This window comes from Lathyrus oleraceus, chromosome 3 (assembly GCF_024323335.1).
Source record: "Lathyrus oleraceus cultivar Zhongwan6 chromosome 3, CAAS_Psat_ZW6_1.0, whole genome shotgun sequence".
In the NCBI taxonomy this organism is placed as follows: domain Eukaryota; kingdom Viridiplantae; phylum Streptophyta; class Magnoliopsida; order Fabales; family Fabaceae; genus Lathyrus; species Lathyrus oleraceus.
In genome coordinates this window covers 308,664,273-308,683,610 of record NC_066581.1, presented here as the reverse complement: position 1 = coordinate 308,683,610, position 19,338 = coordinate 308,664,273, and the positions used below count along the sequence as shown (strand labels likewise).

At 29.9% G+C, this 19,338-nt stretch overlaps 1 pseudogene; it reads right to left on the bottom strand.

Annotated features, from left to right (window-relative positions):
* Positions 1–2,079: 2,079 nt before the first annotated feature.
* Positions 2,080–3,896, bottom strand: LOC127131009 (uncharacterized; annotated as a pseudogene).
* Positions 3,897–19,338: the final 15,442 nt, after the last annotated feature.

Sequence of the window (19,338 nt, the reverse complement as noted above, 5' to 3'; positions counted from 1 at the left end):
CCTGAATGATGATGTACCAGCCGAACTAAGATTAGGAAGCCACAATATAGGAGTTTGACCTGATTAGGGTATGAAACCATGACCAAGTAAAGGCCTTTGAAACAGAGTCTTGGCACCTCCAGAAACCACCATTGACACCAGATTTAATCATAATACCCAAACATCTCCACACTAGGCTTCGATTGGGGCCACCCCGAATTCACTGAGAAATCCTAGTTGCCACTAGGTGTAAACATAAAGCTCTGAATTCAAGTCACTGCCATCTTGTGTTGAACCTTGCTTGTGTAGATGAAATGCATGCTCATGATGATATGCGAATGTTAATAACCTAAAAATGAAATGAATATACAAATGGGAGGTGCAAATTTGAGGTGCTACAACAGGTCTTCATCCCAGCCTGTTGGCCGTATTTCAGATGATTCCCCTTCTTCTGGGTCTCTCATAATTTCCATATCCCACTGAAAGCCATTGGGATTTAGAGTCAAGAAGTACAAAGCATTTTTATTTGGGGCGTAGCCTTCTTCATCTTGGTGGCATGGTCCTATATGAGCCAAGTTCCTGTCGAAGTTCTTCTTGTCTACATGGTTTACTTCTGCCATGAAGTAACTTTGGCCAGCTTCCACATTTTCTACCACACCATCTTCTCTCCAGATGGATATCCTCTGATGCATGGTCGAAGGAACTGCCCCTATTCCATGTATCCATTCTCTTCCTAGTAGTAAGTTGTAATTTGCCTTCGCGGGTATTACCATGAACATTGTTGGTCTTGTGATTGATCCAACAGTCAGATCCATTTGTATGACACCCAGAGTCTGTCCTATCTTACCCTCATAATTTGACAATACCATATTGTGAGGTTTGACATCAGTGTTGAACATACCTATCTTCTTTAACATGAATTGGGGCATCAAATTGACTCTGCTCCTCCGTTCACCAGAACTTTATTCACCCCCACATGTCCAACTTTGGCCCTAATGTATAAAGGCTTGAGGTGACTCTGCATCCCTTGGGGAGGCCTTTCAAAAAGAGCGTTCTGCTCTTCGACAGCGCCGCTGTTGAGAACATAGTAACACACCGGTTTATGCTTCGCCATCTCCACAGCATCCGCTTCCTCATTATCTTCAACCTTCGTCTCCTGGTTATATTCGTATGGCAGGACTGAGACTACATTGCAATTCATATTAACAGAAGACACTCCGTCGGACTCGAAGTCGTCAGTGAGCATTTCCTCCTTTCTTACTTGTTCCTTCTGAACTTTCTGAAATTTGTTTTCATCTGGAAACAACTCCCTTCCTATAGGTGGTTTGGTCGAATTCGTGACATTTGGGAGAACCTTGACGCTGCTGGATTCTCCAGTCTCTTTTGGATTCATCTCTCTTTCAACCTTCCTTAACCTTTGATGTCTTCTCCACTGGGATCTTGACATAGGATTCTTTCCTTTGTAGTTCTCTAGCCTGATAGCCTCTCTCTTAGATGCCTAGAACTATTTTCTATAAGCCCAAGAGGTTCTTCCTCCATCCTTAAAACTTCTCCACTTTCCTTTCTTCGACCCCGCCTGAGTCCATTTGTCCTCAGGGACTTCTGCTGGCAGTTTAAACATAACTCTTTTCGCCCTTGGGTGAGGGCTGTCTGGCCTCCTAGGTGCTCCCCTCTTGTCGAAGATATACATATTTGGGTTACCTCCATGTCCGTCCCAACCTTGGTTAGATGGGATTCTTTCGAACGCTTCAGCTAATTCTCCGTTGTACACTGCCTCACACCTGGGACACATCAAGCATTATGTTTCGTACTTGTAGCAACGCATAATAAAACCAATAAGGCTTTCTCCTAGCGTGGGATACACCTTCTATAATTGGCTTTCCTTCCTCTAGTTTCTCTCAGTCTTTGTTCGTTGCCATCTTTCATAATCCTTAGCCACCCTTCGACATATCCTAATGTTGCACCTTGGGCACAGCAACATGTCAGAATTTCTTTTATGACATCTCCAAAGGTATTCACGTAGGCTTTCGTTGGCTTTGGGATAGCCAAACTGCATCCCCTCTTGATCCATCTTCAGACATTTCTCCACTTCCTCCATTTCTAGAGGGTGGGTTGTTTCAGATCCACCATGTTGACACCTAGACTGGCGTCGTCAGTGATTGAAATTTCCTCGAATTTCTTCCTTAGGCCCTCAGTAGCCTCAGTTACTTTCCCCTTGAGACCTTCAGTGGCCCTTGGTTCGATGTTAGCACCCTGTTTACCTTTGACAGAGATTCCAAAGGGAACATCGTGATTTAGGCCATCAGTAGCCTGCTTTCCATTTAGCGCATAGCCTTCAGTTCTTGTTGCCTTTACAACCTTCACTTCCCCTATGTCAATCATGTTGATTTCGACAGGTTCAGCATAATTTTTATCAGCAATGTTGAGGGGATCAGCGTCAACCTTCATCTGGTTTTTTCCTTTGTCAGCGAACTTGAGGCGGCCATCCCTAATTGCATTCTGAATAAGATCCCTGAAAAGAAAGCATTGTGAGGTTTTATGGCCTAAAAAATTGTGATATTTACAGAAGCCTCTTTTCTTTCGTTGTTCTAACGGAGGAATTTTGGTATTAGGAGGCACATCATTTGGCCATCTTTTACTAATAAATCGAAGATCTCGTCACACTTGGTAACATCAAATGTGTAAGTCTTTTTAGGAAATCTATCATTCTTTTCAGTTTCGATAGGGTTCCTGCCATTCGAAGGTGTAAGTAATTTGCAGGCATAAGGTGGTGCTTCTTTTAATTCAGCCAAATCTACTTCAAATTCCTCAAGACCATAAGGGTCACCAGAGATTTCAGACTCCCCGTCTTCAAATTCGACATAAGCAACCCTCTCTTTCCTATAATTCTTATTTGCTCTGGCCTTTTCAGATTTTAAGCGTTCGATCTGTCGAACGCTGTCTACTAATTGGGCCATATCTCTTAGATGTTGGGTATCTAACTTTTTCCTGATGGAATAGTCTAAACCTCCAGCGGCCATTTCGACCAACTTGTGTTCAGGAACTATTGTAAAGCATCTAGATTTCAACAAACGGAACCTATTCAGATAATCATCTATAGGTTCGGTGAATTTTCTTTTGATACTGGCTAATTCCTTAAGACTTATCTTAGTTTGGCCCATGTAGAATTGTTCATGAAACAATCTTTCCAACTGAGGCCAAGCATCTATGGAATTTGGTGGCAAAGTTGTAAACCACGTGAAGGCGTTCTTTGTTAAAGAACTGGGGAAATATTTCATTCTTAGGTTCTCACTGTTCGCCAAATCCCCTGCCTCAGTCATGTATCTGGCTATGTGTTCTATAGTGGATTCACTAGTGTCCCCTGAGAATTTGGTGAACTTAGGGATTTTACAACCCCTTGGTAATTCTGTTTGTAGGACATATTCTGATAAAGGAGAGGAATAATTTGGTCGTCGAAGTCCTGTATTCAGACCATTCTGGGCCATGATTCTCTCTATCATACTAGTTAAGTCATTTTCCATCATGTTTTCCCGCCTGACCCTATGAATTACTTCGTCTGCATCCTGGTCTCTATTAACCATTATCACTCTCCTAGGTTGTTCTTTAGGGACTTCCCGTCGAATTGGCTGTTGTTCCAATCTTGCCCCCATGACCCTTTCGTCAGGCGCTTGCCTTGGTGGTCGAACCTGATCTATAGTTGGTTCTTCTCCCTAGGTTATAACCTGGTTTGGCCTGCGACGAACAGAAGACTGTGGAGCGCCTAGGAAATCTGCTATGCGTCCCATCTGCGCTGACAGTTGTTGGTATGTTTGGGCATTGTCAGTGTTAGTCCTATTCACATTCTGTATCAGGGGAGAAAAAATGGTATTCATTTCTCTTGCCAGAACTCCTACCATATCATGGTTACTGGCATCCATTTGTTGTCTAAAGGCTGCCTGGTTATTCGTTGTAAGGGTAGGTAATAGGGTGGGGACTCCTTGTGATTGGGTATTTCGACCTACATGGTTCATGCCAGAGCCAAAATTTTGAATTGGCGAAATAACCGTATTATGTGGTTGAGTATATATGGAAGAATTGTTTTGAAGTCCCGCCATGGCAGTAGATGGCATTCCATATGGGTATTCTCTCAAAGGCCTAAAGTTCTCGAATCCTGGTGGCCTAGCGGTTGAAATTGCAGGAGTGTCTGCTACGCCTGACATAATAGGCATTGTTGTCGAATTATGCAAGGCCATGGATCCAGATGTTGGTATGGCCTGTGCACTAGGGATCTCAGTGGATACATCAATCGAATTTGCTCTGATTGTGCATGTTCCCCGGGGAGGGAATTGTTCCCCTTGACTGGTTGTATTAACCATCTTTTTTGCGTTTTTTCTGTTGGTTATAGGTTACGAATTGTTGGCTATCCTACCACTTCTAAGGATCATACAACACTAATTTTTAAACCAAAAGAATAACAGCAATTTTGTATTGTAAAAGTAAAGAAAACTATTGTAATTAACAATTCTTTTAACACTGTCCCACTGGGCGTGCCAATTTGTTTACCAGTGATTTCTGATAAACAACCGCTAGTCTTCCAATATTATAGATTTTTGGTAACTTACAGAATCGACTAGATTGATCCTAGGACATGTGTCTCAAGAACTATTATTACGGTGATTTGACTCATGGTTAACTTTGTTTCTGGTTTATGAACAGCGAAAAGTGTTTTGACAATAATTCTAAATGAAATTTATGACTTTATGAATAAAGAGTAAATGACGATAACTTTGTAGGAAAGGGTTTTTTAAAGATAACGAAAGTACTTGGAAAAGGTAAAGATAAGTGACTTGAAGTAAATGTTTTAAGTTTTGAGAAAGTAATGGAAATGAGAACTTGGCAAAATGTAAATGCAAAGCTAAAAATGATGATAAAATACTGAAAATAAGGGCAATTCGATAGAAGAAAAGACAGTGAATAATTTTAATTTAAATAACTTGCATGAAATAGATAAACGAAATTATGGTGTTCTTCATACATACATTTTCAGCATAAAACTCTTTTCTCTCGCTCTGGTACTTTGAGTATTTTTGTGAATTTCTGTATATCTGTTTGAACACCTCTGAAATCTAAAACTAAGACCCCTATTTATAACAATTCGACCCTAACGGCCTCTACACAGATGACTGCCACATTCGACATTTTCAAGCGTTGCATGTCTCAGATGTTTCCATGTGTTGGCCTGACAAAACTGCTTCGTTTAAATTTCAAATCTTTCCCGCTTGAAGCTTCGACTCTGTCAAAACGCCTACGTCGAAGAGAGCTTTGTGGAGATCCAAAAATCTTCTAAGTCTCAGGCTTCGACAATAAAGATTTGTTCACCCAAGAAAAGAATTCAACAAATAGCTTCGACACAACCATTTTTATTTATTCTCCAAAACGTAACACTTCCAAAGAACTTCAACTATTTGTTGAAATCTCCAGTTAACAATCGTCTCCATCATCACGACAATGAGAGATGGAAGAGGGTTCGACAAAGACCAAATGAATAGTACACTTCAGATGCCCAGTCACTGAGAAAATTGTATGTAGGATTTATTTCGGTGTATGTTATGTGTTATTTAAACCCCTTTGGTAATAAGCAATGTATGTCTTATCATGTTGTGTATGATTCATTGGTTAACTCAATCTGTGAAGGTTCCTTTTGTTCCAAAACTACGACATGATATAATAGTGGAAGAAATCGAAATAAAGGAACATGATGGGCGTGTCCGTGGGGTTGGAGATGGCATCGGCCTGAGAATGTTTTTTGGTACGGCTAAAAAAATTACCAAACATGTGAAAAAAGAAACGTTGGAATAGGTTCAGAGGAAGATAGATACTCACAAGCAAGAATTTGAAGAGAAGTTAGAAGCGGAGTGGGAAACTCGCAGGAAATAAATTGAAGAAATAAAAGATTTATATGCGGTATGTGAAAGTGAGAATATTGTGATATTTGAAATGTATGATATATATTGTGTTAATTCTGTTTTGTGTTCCTGTGTTTTTATGATGTAGAGAATCAGTGGAACTATTCCATACTGTACAAATGAAAATGATGATGTTGATGATCAATTTCCCGTTAGAAATGTTATATGTGATGCAAGCACAAAAGGCAGTTATTCAACCTCTCCCACTGGTAGAAATCATAATAGGTTATTGGCTCCCTCTGAAGAATCATATTTAACATGTTATGTTACATTATCGCAAGAAGACGCGGTGTTTACTCTTACTCTATATATGCACATGAAATGTGTGGTTATATATTCATTAAATGTTTAAATTTGTAGACTAAGAAATAAGCAGAGAGATACGAGTATGGGTACTATGTAATGAAGGACATATTTAACATCGTCTTTGTCGACATTGTTGATTCGTATGATCAGGTATACATAATGTCTTTGTCGATATTCAACTTTTTTCACTTGTTTTTGTAGACGTGTAACGACATGACACATTTCTCTCTCGAAGATTTAGACAACGTCCATAGACGTTTGACATTTATTTTTAATGCATTAGTTGAAAAAGGGGGCGGTACTGTATGACTTCGTCTTTGATGGTTGTAAATATATTTTTATTGCTTAATTTGATATTTTATAAATATATGATTATATATATGTACAATATACAGATACAAAAATACATGTCAGTAATATATGGAAAAATAAAATAAAAGACCTTGGGATTCAGGTTACCTAAAAACCATCGTACATTCAATCACACTCTATATAAGAACGGTTGGTCGGATGTGGTTTTATTCCTTTTTCATCCGTCATGATAGGGGTTTTTTTTCATAATAGTAAATAGTATTATAATATTAATTGTATGAGTTTTAAAATCAATTAAAATATAATAAATTAAAAGAACAAAAATGAGTTGCAAATGTTATTAACATGTGATTATCCCTGACCACGGGAAGCTATCAAAATTGATTTCTAGGTAACCGCTTTTCATAATTTCATAGATGCTTCACATCTATTTCGTTCATAATAGTATTATTCAACATGTTTGATTGTAATTCATTTATGCAATTTTTTTATTTGCGGCAAAATCAGCAACTGATTTATCTTTATATCTTTAAAAACTTCTTAAACTCAATTCATAATTTATTCTCTTTCTCATTCATCTGAAGTAATAACAACAGACGGATATATTTCCGTCTAAATTCTGCCGATGCTTCACGATGAGATATAATCAAGCGAATCTTTGATTTTTCTTTCTGCTTCGACTCAAAATTATTCTTTCTATAAATTAAATGTTGATATTTATTTATTGTAGTTTTACTGATTTTTTTACATTTCCATGAGTGTTGTTTTCAAGATTTTGCTTGTCTATTTTGTTGCAAACTCTCTTCATAGAGTTAGGGAGGCAGATTATCTTACTCCGACTTCGGCCTTAGTTTTTGCTTGATATATATTTTTAATGATTTATTTTATAATATTTTGTGATTGTAGACATGATTCCCAACTCGTGGAATAAATGAATAGAGGAGTCACTATCAAATGCTTTAGAAATTGCATCTCAAAGACATTGAAAGGTAACTGAAGACTTAAAATCGAGAAGGTACATTCATAAAAAAAGATGGTACAATCACTGTATTCATTACATATCATTTTATTTTCTTCAATGATCAAGAAACCCCAATCTAAAAATTGACCGACATAAAAAAAGACCCCATCAAAATTATCCTCTTGGACGAAGGGTGAACATCTTCCTTCGACTTGTGGCTCATAATAGATGTTATTGTCCAAACACAGGAAAGCTAAATATCAAAGGAAAATAAGCAACAATAATATGTGAAAAAGATAACTTGAATAAATGAGGAGATGACTCTTCAAAAATCATATGTGTGCATGCTAAGGAAAATACACCCGATGTAAGAGACCTTAAATGCGCAAATTCTCAAGACCAATGCCTCCTCTTGACTTTCAAAAGAAGCTAAAGAAACAGTCGATTACTAAAACAGATAGGACAAACCCTTGCACTGCAATGAATAAACATTTGGTTTGAGGGACAACTGATCTAGGCTAACCATAAAGGTTCTTGCACGACCATCCAGGAAGGGGGACAGTCCATCTAGAACCTTCTCAGCACATGAGAATTATTCTGGCAGATGAGTTTTAAGATTGAGGAGAAAGCTTATTTAACATTGCATGGTTGATTTTTAATTTCTTATTTACCATAAAAGGTTCAAGAAGTATATTAAAATCTCCGTATATGTAAAGAGGCAATAAATCACGTTAAGCACTTAATTACTACAAATGTAGTTTTTCTGATAATATGTTTGAAAATGACTGAATCCTTCCTTATTAATGTGCAATGAGCATAAATGGACCAGCATGACACTAAATGCGCATGATGGTTTAATTAATATCTACTTCCTTTTCCATATTTATTTTTAATGGTTATTTTTTGGTTTTCTATATTTAGATAATCATTAAATTTTGTGTATATATATATATATATATATATATATATATATATATATATATATATATATATATATATATATATATATATATATATATATATATATATATATATATATATATATATATATATATATATATATATATATATATATATATATATATATATATATATATATATATATATATATATATATATATATATATATATATATATATATATATATATATATATATATATATATATATATATATATATATATACTATATATAAAGGGGATAGGTGATTTTGGTATGGCCTTTATTTCTTCCACAAATACCCTCTATTAACTTCTTCTTTTATATTTGTTTATTATTTTAAAAAATAATTTTTTTTTATATTTGTTTATTATTTAAAAATAATAATAATTAAAATAAAAAGAATTAACACATAATGGCCGTAGGGAAGTTGTAACCTTAAATAACTTCCTAATTCCTATTTAACATTTCAAATTTTTTCGGTTATTGTAATTTCATATAATTTTTTTTAAAAGAAATATTACTTCCTATTTTATATTCAACCATTTTGGATTTTATACTTATCTATAACACTAACAAGCTTAACCCGAAATAACATAAAAAAATAATCAATTATTTTATTTTTGTGTTATTATTTACCATATTTTTTTCTTTGATATTTCAATATGATAAAATAAAATATTTTTAATGCATATCTTTGATTTTTTGATAAAATAATGTATCAACTATTGAGATAAATTATTTTATCTTAATGAGTTATTAAATAAATAATTATTTTATTTTTGGACATAACAATTTATTTTAGTAAAATATTTTACGTAATGTATAAATATTTATTAAGTGTTAAAGCATATAGACTAGGTAGAATGAAACTCTTAACTTAAATAATTACGTATTTACTTAATGTATAAATATTTATTAAGTGTTAAAGCACATAGACTAGGTAGAATGAAACTCTTAACTTCAATAATGACGTGTTTATATATAAAATAAATTACATCAATGATAAAAAAAAATTAATTACATCAATGCTACAAAAATGTTTGTCATATATATTGTTTATTGAGTATCTATAACTATTTAATGTGGTGTTTTGGCCTGACCTATTTTGCTATCAATAACATCCTTAAAATATAATTTTTATTAGTTTTAAAACGAATTAATAAAGAAATTCAAAATTAAAAAAAAAGCCAATCAAATATTGTAAATAACAATCAACTTCAAATTCATCTTCTATCTATACCTATATATAAAGGGAATATATGATTTTGGAGTGGCCTAATTTTGATCCAAAAATATCCTTTAGTTTCTTTTTAAATAAATAACATAATATAATTTAAAAAATTATTTTCTTGGCAACTTACATCAGTTGCAAAATAAAGTGGTTAGTAACTTTCTTATCTTTTAATTTAAAATAATTCTCACTTTCTTTTACTTAAAAATTATTTATTTCTTTTTCTCTCTCCCTTTTAGTTAATTCATAAATATTTTTCTTTCACTACAATTTTTTTTATATCACTTGATCTCTGAAGATGTTATATTAAAAATATAAAATCAATAACTTTGACAATGTAAGTTCTCTTTCTTTTGGTTTATATTGCATCATATGAACATTAAAGAAATTTAATTATTACTTTTTTTACTATTAGTGAAATATAATAGAGAATCACATAGGAAATATAAGCCATGACAATATTTAAGTTGACACTCTCCAATTAAGTCTGACATATTCATTTGGAATGGAATGATCATTATATCCTGTAAAAAATTTGGAAAATTTGAAATTTTCAACTTAATTCTAAGTGGATACTAGAATTTTGTGAATTTACATTTTTTTATTGTTGTTATAAGACAGATTCCAGGGGAGAGAGAGAGAGAGAGAGAGAGAGAGAGAGAGAGAGAGAGAGAGAGAGAGAGAGAGAGAGAGAGAGAGAGAGAGAGAGAGAGAGAGAGAGAGAGAGAGAGAGAGAGAGAGAGAGAGAGAGAGAGAGAGAGAGAGAGAGAGAGAGAGAGATTTTATTTTATTCATTTAAGAATATTTTTGAATTCATGAATTTACTTTCTATTAGTGGTTTATGTAAATAAAACCATATATATTTACTAAGTCCATTGTTTTTTTTTATACCAAAACTCCAAGTAATTCAGAAATAAGTCAGAGTTGTTGTTCTATTAAATCAAGACTAAAATAAAGTATCTCCATTCTTCAGGTATACATTTATTTGTGTTACAATAAACCTTATTATATTCAAATGAGTCAAATTTTTTGAATGTATTTCTTTGATGATATGACATTTTGTCATGTATTTGTAGTTTTATAAATCTCAAGAGTGCATTGATAAATGGATGTATGAAGAATTAATACAAATCTTTATAAGGTAAAAAAAAACTATATTACACTACTTACTATTAATTTTACTATCTTTTTATCTAAAAAAATTCTAATTTGAGAGTCTTACATTTTTTCTTTACCACGGAAAACAATTGCAGGGAAAAAGAAAATACTTCGTATAAAGATTTCATGTTCGGCATTCCTTTTAGAGAATGTCATTGATTACACAATATCAATAGTACTTTGTATACTTTAATATAATTTTGAATATCTTTGTTTATCATTTTCAAAGTGTAATAATATTATTTTTAATGCTACATACAATAGAAATCTCATAAAAAGAAAAATTTATATTTAATTTTCTTTGCTGTGTGCATTAAAAAAGCGGGCAGACGAGAGAGAGAGAGTAAAGGGAATACTGATATAACATGATATTTATTCATAGGGGATTTTGGTAAACAATACGAAAGTGGTTTTTCCATAAAAGAAAGATGAATATAGGGGATTTTGGTAAACAATACCAAAGTGAGTTTTCCATAAAAGAAAGATGAATATTTATGATTATTACCGTTGCATTCGATCATGATTTTGGTAAACAATACGGGCATCATTACAAATAGACATTTCCAAGGGATCACATATATATTTAGGATGGAAGACTTAATTTAGAACTCTTACCATTTTCAAAGTGTAATAATATTATTTTTAATACGACATACAATAGAAATCTCATAAAAAAACAGACATTTATTTTTCTCCGCTGTGCACATTAAAAAAAGCGGGCAGACGGGCACGTGAGTACCCGTCTGAACGCTAGTCTATACCTATATATAAAGGGAATACAAGTTTTTGGTATGACTCTTTTATTGTTTCCAATAATACCCTTTAACTCCCTCCTCTCCCATTTGAAATTTATTATAAAAAAGAAACTTCTATCTTAATTTTGCAATATTACAAATTTATCATAAAAAGAAACTATTTTTTTATTTTTCAATTCATCAACCATTGTTCTGCATCCAATTTTTTTCAGGATTTTTTTTTTACAATTGTGATTATTTTGGCTCTGCATACTTCACGATTTCATACTGTCAGTCGTTATTCATCACGCTCATTCCCTTTGGAAATTGTTCAACTCGCTCAATAATTCTCATCCTCTCAGAAATTGTTCAATCGCTATTCATCCTCTTGGCAGTTTTTCAATGTGTGTGTGTGAGAGAGAGATAAATTGATGTAATATTGCAAGAAGACACCCGTTAAAAGAAAAATACAATGTACTTCTTTTTAGCAAAGTCAATATATAAGTTTCTTAACTTCACCTTCCCTTTGTTTAGATGCAAAGAATTGATTGGAGTAAATTTGTTGAACAAATAGTATCTAATAAGTATGTATACTTTTTCACTTGCAAATTTATGCAATTGCATCTTAAAAAAATATTGCTCATCATAAAATTACTAATGATGGAGAATTAAAACGGTCATTGATATATTACACGTTGATTGCCTTCCACATAAATTCTCTTTTTTAAAAACTTCTTTTATCACACTAACATGCATATAATTTTACCATATTTTATATATACGTGGAGTTAGTTTTTAATATTATAATCGATCTCCTACAATAATTTATAATAGATAAAGGAATGTTTAATATTTATAATTATAGATATCATGTTACAATTAACATAGACAATACTCTTTATTATCTCTCTTTTATTATTTAGAGAGACATGGGAGGGGAGGGGAAGAGAAAGAGAAAGTCTTGATGTTTATTTGTTTAGTAAATTAAGAGATATATATTTTATTATTTAATAAATTATCTTTTATCTATAATCTATCTATAACTATAGATAAAGGGGATACAATATTTTGGAGTGTCTTTTATTTTTCCCCAAAATTACCCTTATTTAATCTTTTAATTTTTTAATAAATAATAAAACAAAATTGTGTGATAATAACTTCTTAGTAGTTACCACTAATATATCCTCCATGTTCTTCCATTTAACGGTTACAAAATAACTATAGATAAAGGGGATACAATGTTTTGGAGTGACTTTTATTTTTTCCAAAATTACCCTTATTTAATCTTTTAATTTTTTAATAAATAATAAAACAAAATTGTGTGATAATAACTTCTTGGTAGTTACCACTAATATACCCTTCATGTTCTTCCATTTAACAGTTACAAAATAACTATAGATAAAGGGGATATAATATTTTGGAGTGACTTTGATTTTTTCCAAAATTATCCTTATTTAATCTTTTAATTTTTTAATAAATAATAAAACAAAATTGTGTGATAATAACTTCTTGGTAGTTACCACTAATATACCCTCCATGTTCTTCCATTTAACCGTTACAAATAATGCATCAATAAAACTACCTAATAAAATTGGTTCAATTTATTTTGCATTATTATATTATTTCTAATTTTTAAAGCATATAGTATTATGTAATAGGTTATTAATGATTACTACTTGTCATTTTAATAAAATTTGTCTTGATTTAGTTAAAAATCGATATAGATTTATGGACAAAAATTTCCCGTCTTTCTTTTCTATTTAGTTAAAAATCGAAATAGATTTATGGACAAAAAATTATTTTACATGTGTGCATACTAAAAAGATGGAGAGAGAGAATATAAATTAAGATAAATAATATGAGAGATATGATGCTAAGAAAAAAAATAGGAAACAATTTAAAACAATTTAGAATTTAACAACTTAGAAGTACAATATGATTTTTAATTATTATAATATACCCTTTGCATTATTAAATTGGTTCCTAGAACAATGTTGTTTATTTGGAATTTAACTTAAAATTTTATCATCTTACTTCTATTTCTAATAATATTGTCCAAACGGTATTCTTTTCAGAGGATATATGTAAAAAAAAAACTTCGTACAAGACATACACACCTTAATTGAATAAAAAAATAAAGAAACTCTGATAACACTGAAGTGTTTGAGAGAACCTATGACATCTTACTTTAAATTCTAAGAAATTCTAATTAGTGTATCTATAACTATCTATAATGGGGTGGGGATATGCTATTTTGAAGTGACCTATTTGCATTCCAATTATACATTTATTCAGACCAACCCATTATTCATGGATTACTGTTACCGATCAAAATATTCAACTTCCTCATTTAATTTAATTAAAGCAAATAGTATTATCATGAGTACCATACACAACACACTCATCAAAAGCAAGATAAAAATTAAAAATTTAGAGAGAGAATGAAAGGGAAAAAGAAGAAAAAAGTGCATGTTCTTAGTATTGGATTTAGTGATTCAGAAGTTTATTACCGTCTTTCAAAACCTTAATGCAGGCTTCCCAATTGAGACTGGTACGGTTGAGCAAGACGTGGGGCATAGAAGTTTATTTGATCATTTCTTATTTTGACATGCTTTTCGAGATATGGTGGTGCAAAAGATGAGTTTTTCGAGATATGGTGGTGCAGAAGATGATAGATTATGAAATTGTTGACTATCAGGTGCTTTTCTTATAGCGCTGATTATGTACTATTTATTATTTTCATGATTATCAAAATATTATATGCAAATACTTTCTTTTTTAATAATGTTTCATAGATTTATTGACCACCGTAGCATCCAGCACTCTATTGCAAGTGAATTAAATACCGATTACATTTGCAACATTTTTGTTGTTGTTCTTTATAATGTTGGTCAATAGTGTGAAATGAAAGAAAAATAAGAGATTTAGAAAAAAAGTTAGAAAACAAAAATAGATATTCAAATGAAAATAGGAAGAAATTTAATAATGCAAAAGATAAAATTGGTTGGAAAAGATAGGAATATTTATTTTATTTCTTTATAATTAAGATGATAAATATTCACTTTCAATATGTTACAATAAATTATTACTTAAATATGTGTGTGATATATATATATATATATATATATATATATATATATATATATATATATATATATAGATAGATAGATAGATAGATAGAGAGAGAGAGAGAGAGAGAGAGAGAGAGAGAGAGAGAGAGAGAGAGAGAGAGAGAGAGAGAGAGAGAGAGAGAGAGGTTCCTTTACTAAAATATATTGAAAGTGAATATATATCATCTTAATTTTATTTTTATGAAATGTGTCCAAGTAATATTCTTTTTAACATGACATATATGAAAAACATCATAAAAATAGATATTCAAATGAAAATAGGGAGAAATTTAATAATACAAAAGATAAAATTGGTTGGAAAAGATAGAAATATTTATTTTATTTCTTTATAATTAAGATGATAAATATTCACTTTTAATATGTTATAGTAAATTATTACTTAAATATGTGTGTGTATGTGTGTGTGTGTGAGAGAGAGAGAGGTGTTCCTTTACTAAAACATATTGAAAGTGAATATATATCATCTTAATTTTATTTTATGAAATGTGTCCAAGTAATATTATTTTTAACATGACATATGTGAAAAATATCATAAAAGATATACACACGTTAGCGCAATAAAAAAAATGGACAGATTGACACGAGAGTAAAAACAAAAACTCAGTGTAGCGCAATAAGGAGACTTGAAATGGCCACAGGCTCAAATTAGATTTTATTAGTCCAACATTGCTTAGCTGAGATATATTTTGAATGTATTCTTTGATGATGTGACATTTCGTCATGTATTTGTAGTTTTTTAAATCTCAATAGCGCATTAATAAAAGAATGTATGAAGAATTGATTTGAATCTTTATAAGGTAAAAAAAGCTATATTACACTACTTACTATTAATTTTACTATCTTTTTCTCTAAAAAAAAAATCTAATTTGAGGGTCTTACATTTTTTATTTACTATGGAAAACAATTGCAGGGAAAAAGAAAATACTTCGAATAAAGATTTCATGTTCGACATTCCTCTTAAAGAACATCATTTTTTGAATATTTTTGTTATGAAACATTTTATTTTTTATTTATACATTGTGATTTTGTTTCTTTAATTTTATTTGGCTTTATTTTATATAAAAAATTGTAATTACATATATAACTACTCTCACTAATTTTCTAAAACAACTCTCTCTCAAATATACCGTTTTTTACAAGATGTTGTCATGGAAAACTACTTCATTTCAATTGAATTGAAAAAAGAGAGCAAGAATGGATTATGCATATAATAAGTGAAAACTATAATTTAAAGTTTTTTTGAAAATCTTAGTTTTTAACATGATGGAGATGTTAATCTTAGTATGTAATCCTTTTTCTTTCTTATATATTTTTTTAATCTTTTCAAAAGAGTGTTTATTGAATTAACAAGTATTGTGGGAGATTATTGTGTTGCTTTCATAATTGCTTACAAATTCACTTTCAAAATAACATTACACGCGTACATACGAATAGTTTAATAACCAAATACATGTGTTGTTGATTGGTTTTTATATGATGCACATAGCAGAAAAGAGAGAGAGAGAGAGAGAGAGAGAGAGAGAGAGAGAGAGAGAGAGAGAGAGAGAGAGAGAGAGAGAGAGAGAGAGAGAGAGAGAGAGAGTTCTGATTTTGATTATATGGTTGATCTTCTTATTAAGCAACAATGTCACTTAATATCTCTCTTTTAAAGTTTATGTTTATTTGCTTAATAAACTGTGACAAACATTTTTTTCTTATTTTATCTAAATCTTCTTATGGTTTTGAACAATTTATAACAATATATAAAGACAAAACTTAATTTTGGTGTCACCTATTTTCTTTTTTCATAATACGGTATTCCAAATCACCAAATTATTCCACTCACATTATTGATTTGTTTGAAAAAAACCGGTTGAATAACATCACGTCACAATGCGGTTTTCTCAATTCAAACAAAATTTAATACAAAAAATATTACATTGCAAACAAAATTTAATATGTATCTAAATAAATACCATATGTTTCATCATATAAATAGTTTATATTAAAATCAAACTTATAAAAAGAGAGACTGTTAATATTTTCACGCGTTAGTGCAATAAAAAAAGCGGACAAGCAAATAAAATTTTAAAAAAAGGGGAGAGATTTTGAAATTAAAGAAGTGGGGAGAGATTTTGAAATTAAAGAAGATTTTAAAAAAAGGGGAGAGATTTTGAATGTATTTCTTTGATGACATGACATTTTGTTATTTGTAGTTTTTTAAATTTCAATAGCGCATTGATAAAGGGATGCACGAAGAATTGATGACATGACTATATTACACTACTTACTATTAATTTTACTATCTTTTTCTCTAAAAAAAATCTAATTGAAGAGTCTTACATTTTTTCTTTACCATGGAAAACAATTGCATGGAAAAAGAAAATACTTCGAATAAAGATTTCATGTTCGGCATTCCTCTTAAAGAACGTCATTTATTACACAGTATCAATAGTACTTTGCATGCTTCAATATAATTATGAATATCTTTGTTTATCATTTTCAAAGTGTAATGATATTATTTTTAATGCGACATACAATATAAACATCGTAAAAAGAAAAACAAACATTTATTTTTCTCTACTGTGTGCATTAAAAAAAGCGGGCAGACGGGCACGAGAGTTCCCGTCTGAACGCTAGTATATATAAAGGGGATAGGTGATTTTGGTATGGCCTTTATTTCTTCCACAAATACCCTCACTTAACTTCTTCTTTTATATTTGTTTATTATTTTAAAAAGTAACTTCTTTTTTTATATTTGTTTATTATTTAAAAATAATAATAATTAAAATAAAAAGAATTAACACATAATGGCCGTAGGGCAGTTGTAACCTTAAATAACTTCCTAATTCCTATTTAACATTTCGATTTTTTAGGTTATTGTAATTTTATATAACTTTTTTTAAAAGAAATATTACTTCCTATTTTATATTCAACCATTTTGGATTTTATACTTATCTATAACACTAACAAGCTTAACCCGAAATAACATAAAAAAATAATCAATTATTTTATTTTTGTGTTATTATTTACCATATTTTTTTCTTTGATATTTCAATATGATAAAATAAAATATTTTTAATGCATATCTTTGATTTTTTGATAAAATAATGTATCAACTATTGAAATAAATTATTTTATCTTAATGAGTTATTAAATAAATAATTACTTTATTTTTGGACATAACAATTTATTTTAGTAAATTACTTTACGTAATAAATTATTTTAGTAAATTATTTATTAAGTGTTAAAGCATATAGACTAGATAGAATGAAACTCTTAACTTAAATAATTACGTGTTTACTTAATGTATAAATATTTATTAAGTGTTAAAGCACATAGATCAGGTAGAATGAAACTCTTAACTTAAATAATTACGTGTTTATATATAAAATAAATTACATCAATGATAAAAAAAATATAATTAATTACATCAATGCTACAAAAATGTTTGTCATATATATTATTTATTGAGTATCTATAACTATTTAATGTGGTGTTTTGGCCTAACCTATTTTGATATCAATAATATCCTTAAAATATAATTTTTATTAGTTTTAAAATGAATTAATAAAGAAATTCAAAATAAAAAAAAGGTCAGTCAAATATTGTGAATATTAAATACAAGTAATGGAGCAGTTATTATAAATAACAATCAACTTCAAATTCATCTTCTATCTATACCTATATCTATAACTATATATAAAGGGGATAGGTGATTTTGGTATGGCCTTTATTTTTTCCACAAATACCCTCATTTAATTTCTTCTTTTATATTTGTTTATTATTTTAAAAAGTAACTTCTTTTTTTATATTTTTTTATTATTTAAAAATAATAATAATTAAAATAAAAAGAATTAACACATAATGGCCGTAGGGCAGTTGTAACCTCAAATAACTTCCTAATTCCTATTTAACATTTTGATTTTTTTCGGTTATTGTAATTTTATATAACATTTTTTTAAAGAAATATTATTTCCTATTTTATATTCAACCATTTTGGATTTTATACTTATCTATAACACTAACAAGCTTAACCCGAAATAACATAAAAAAATAATCAATTATTTTATTTTTGTGTTATTATTTACCATATTTTTTTCTTTGATATTTCAATATGATAAAATAAAATAATTTTAATGCATATCTTTGATTTTTTGATAAAATAATGTATCAACTATTGAGATAAATTATTTTATCTTAATGAGTTATTAAATAAATAATTACTTTATTTTTGGACATAACAATTTATTTTAGTAAATTACTTTACGTAATAAATTATTTTAGTAAATTATTTATTAGGTGTTAAAGCATATAGACTAGGTAGAATGAAACTCTTAACTTAAATAATTACGTTTTTACTTAATGTATAAATATTTATTAAGTGTTAAAGCACATAGACTAGGTAGAATGAAACTCTTAACTTAAATAATTATTTGTTTATATATAAAATAAATTACATCAAATGAGTCAAATGTATTTCTTTGATGATATGACATTTTGTCATGTATTTGTAGTTTTATAAGTCTCAAGAGTGCATTGATAAATGGATGTATGAAGTATTAATACAAATCTTTATAAGGTAAAATAAAACTATATTACACTACTTACTAGTAATTTTACTATCTTTTTATCTAAAAATATTCTAATTTGAGAGTCTT